Raw genomic sequence first — 3,941 nt, 5'->3', positions numbered from 1 at the left:
AATTCTACTAGATAGAGCATGCAAGATAGAGAACTATTTTAACTACGGGGTCATCTTTGTCTTCTCCAACGTCGACCTGAAACAGATACGGTGGTAACAGATTAATAAAGAGCAATTAAAATTAATTATATCAAGTATTCTCACCTTAATTAACTGTAGACTGTAATGTTCCAAAGTTTGCAGGTGTGAAATGCAAATGCAGAAAATTTGTTATTTCAGTGGATTTCAAATAAATATCCAGTTGCTCCCACTCATCAGTTCAAAACTAACTGCATAATAATGTAGAGTGAAGACGAAAACAGCAAATCAAGAATATAGTTCACCAAAGACCACACCCATGTAGACAATGGTTGTTTTAGTACGACCAAATTGAACTTTCAACTCCCTCTTATTTGTTGAACGATCTGCAGAAATGGGTAAAAAAAACATTAATTACACTACTAATTAAGGAAGAGATTAAACACACCTAAAAACACGCATCAAAAACCAAGTAAATACGCTGAATTATAAAATGGCGACAAGCGTCAAGTTTACATGAGAGACCAAATTTGACATTATAAATGTGAAGTAATCACAGATGCACATAACATTAATTTATAATGTAGACAGTAGATAACTATTAAAATTCCACAGATGCACCAGTCAATTTTAACTGTAAACAATAGGTAAATGTTAACGACATACCATAGATGCTGTGGACTATAGATATTTAATATACTATACATACGCCACAACATCAATCTATACTTTGACCAATAGATAACAGTTTAAAAGAGATGTCACTACAGATTAATAAAGAGCAATTAATATTAATTACGCCTCGTTTTCTCACCTTGACTAACTGTAGAATGTAGCGTTCTAAAGTCTACCAGTGTGATGAGCAAACCAAATATAGGAGGGATACCACTGCAGACAATTTGTTGTTTCAGTGGCTTTCAAATTAATTTCCAATTGCCTCCCGTTCTCATGGCCAAAACTAACTGCATAATGTTGCAAAGTGAAAACATCAAAAGCATCGCTTGTTTCAATACCACCAGTTCCTCCTAATTTGTTGCAACAATCTATAGAAACGGGCAAGAAAAAGTAATTAATTACCACATTTAAAGCAAGTAGATCAGTAACATTCACACTAATCAAAAGATCAGTTCCACATTAATTCCGCTGAAATGTGTTTAAAAGTTGCCTATTGAAGTGTTTAAGAAATTGAAGTTTCTAGGACATCATTTACTATTTTTAATTGATACTGTTTCATACCTTTCTTTAGCAATAGCACACTGTCTTAGTATCTAATAAAAAAATGGCATTTTCATGCTTTCTTTATGGTCATAGGTACAGCTACTATTTGGAACGATTGGCAACTGACACAAGCAATACTCCATAATTTAATCTTATGAAAAAGTATGCAGATGTAATTAATTTAGCCTTCCTAGTAAATAATGTGCATAATACACTCTTTAAGTAGTGCCGAACCATTTTCTCTGTTAATATCAAATAAATATGCTACATATATGATATAGCATAGCATATAGGCTCACCTTAATTAATTAACTGCAAGAGTCCCCAAGATGAAAAGTTAAGAGATAAAACACCATAGAATGGAGACAACTTGTTTTTTCAGTAGCATCAAAATGAACTTCAATCTCCTCAAGAAAGTTACTGCATGAAGCACGTCTTGTATTTTCACCTTAACTAACTGTAGAAAGTAATTCTAAAGTCTACCAGTATGATGAGCCATGAAACAAATATAAGAGGAATACCACTGAAGACAACTTGTTGTTTCAGTGGCTCCCAAATTAATTTCCAATTGCCTCCCATGACCAAAACTAACTGCATAATATTGTAAAGTGAAGACATTAAAAGCATCGATTGCTTCGTTAGCACCATAATTAACTGCAATTCTTTCTTACCGTTGGACAATCTATAGAAACGGGCAAGAAAAAGTAATTAATTACCATTTTTAAAGCAAGTAAATCAGTAAAATTCAGATTGACGAAAAGATCAGTTCCATATTAATTCTGCTGTTCTGCATATGCCATTTCTGAAATGTTTAAACACTGTGTATTGAAGCAAGTTTCAAATGTCTAAGAAATTTAAGTTTCTGGGACCTCCCTCACCCACTACTTTTAATTGATACTGTTACATACCAGTTCACTGTCATAAATCCCTTTTTCAGCAACAGCACACTGTCTCCATTCCCAATGGAAGAATGGTATTTTTATGCTTTTTTTAGGGCCATAGGTACAACTACTTTCCGGAGCAATTGATAACTAACACAACCAATGGTCCATAATTTAATGGCATCTGGAGTTCTTCTGATGTTCCTCTAAAATGAAATTTAATGAAAAAGTGTTCAGATATAATTTATTTAGCCTCCCCAGTAAATAACTATGTAATAAATTGTTAAAGTAATGCTGAACCCTTTTCTCTGTTAATATCAAATAAATATGATCATGAATACATAATTTAGCATATACACTCACCTTAATTAATTAACTATAAGAGCCTCCAAGATGAAAAGTTAACAGATAAAACACCTTAGGAGGGAGACGACTTGTTTTTTCCGTAGCATCAAAATGATCTTCAATCTCCTCACTCGTTTATCTTGAATCTGTAGAAATAGAGAAATAACGAATTAACTATTATGTGAAGTAAATAAATTATTAAATTTATTGTTAAGTATAATGTAAATTGAATGGACAATAAAATAAACAACATTTAAACAATAAAAACACTTACAAAAAAGCAAGTAAATTGTAAAATTGTTACTTTTAAAACGACAATGTAGGGTGGCTTATCTTTCAAATTCATATAATAATTATAATAATTAAAGCGGAGATTGGTTACACGGAAATTTAAATATGTATTTAATTCCTATCCTTCTTCTTCCGACTTAAATTCAGTCAAAATACATGCGCGAAATGGACGAAGAAAAGAATTAAACACTGGTATTAAATAAACGAAACACCGAATAAAAGAAAAACAAGTACCTAATCAAAAACAAAAATGGCGACCTCCAACAACTTTGTCAATTTAATTTATGCCGTGGACAATTGCGAAAAATAATAATATAATATGGATCAATCAATCTAACCTTTCACGTAGAAAAATATAAAACTACTTCTGCGAAAAAGTTAGCTCGGCAAGTCGAATTTAAAAGACGCGAACAAAACATCCTACCTCTTTAACACACTACGGACTTATAATGCACCGACCGCGACCGCGTCTCCAGCTTGACTCGAATTTGCGATAACTACTACAAGAAGCACTGATGACGCGTATAGAACACCAATCAGAAGCATCAAATTCGATTTCGGCGACGGTTCGCGGCAAAAGTTTCGAAATTTAACCAATCGCGTGACCAATTTTATCCCCGTTTTACAGAATTAAATTTTATGCGCGTTTTGCTTCGAGCACGTTCCATGGCGTCTGATTACAACTCTAAAAATAACTGAATACAACAGCGAGAGAGAGACAGTGGAAACTTGAAAAGGAGAGCTTTAGAAAAGAAGATAATGATTCTGAATTGAATTACGGATGGGGTAAAAATGATTATTTAAAGATGAGACAAAGACTTGCTTCAGAAATAATAAAAGTTACATATGAAAATCTTTTTTTTAAAAAAGGTTTTATTTAACAATAAAACGTAAAAATACCTATACTAAAGAGGAAAAAATAAGTTTTTTCTAAAATAAATTTAAACTAAAAATAATATTTTTATAAAATAATATCTCACTTTTAATATTTTGAATTAACGAAGGGTCTAAGATTATCAATTTTGGACCTAAAATTTAATTCAACTAAATGTACTTTTAACCTATTTCTTCACGGTATTTCTGTATTCGTATAACTATGAATAAAAGCTTGGGCTCTCATTAGATATTAAAGTTATCAAATAGACGTAGTGAAACGAAGCGAAATATTGTGTAATTTTTCTGCATAAT

The 3,941-nt window shown here is 31.9% G+C and overlaps 1 long non-coding RNA gene across 3 annotated transcripts; it reads right to left on the bottom strand.

Annotated features, from left to right (window-relative positions):
• Nucleotides 1-270: 270 nt before the first annotated feature.
• LOC108742647 lies at nt 271-3,539 on the bottom strand. 3 transcript variants are annotated; one of them, XR_003231685.1, is made up of 5 exons: nt 3,178-3,539; nt 2,481-2,608; nt 1,536-2,323; nt 833-1,061; nt 271-404 (listed from the first exon to the last, which is right to left on the bottom strand). It is a non-coding gene; the product is annotated as an uncharacterized LOC108742647 (long non-coding RNA). The 3 variants fall into 3 exon arrangements; XR_003231684.1 differs by having other exon boundaries at nt 3,092-3,537; XR_003231686.1 differs by lacking the exon at nt 3,178-3,539 and adding an exon at nt 2,988-3,026.
• Between the last annotated feature and the right edge of the window lie 402 nt (nt 3,540-3,941).

The sequence above is a fragment of the Agrilus planipennis genome, unplaced genomic scaffold (genome assembly GCF_000699045.2).
Source record: "Agrilus planipennis isolate EAB-ADULT unplaced genomic scaffold, Apla_2.0 scaffold407, whole genome shotgun sequence".
NCBI lineage: Eukaryota > Metazoa > Arthropoda > Insecta > Coleoptera > Buprestidae > Agrilus > Agrilus planipennis.
The sequence above is the reverse complement of the archived record's forward strand: the minus strand, read 5'-3'. Positions and strand labels throughout refer to the sequence as shown.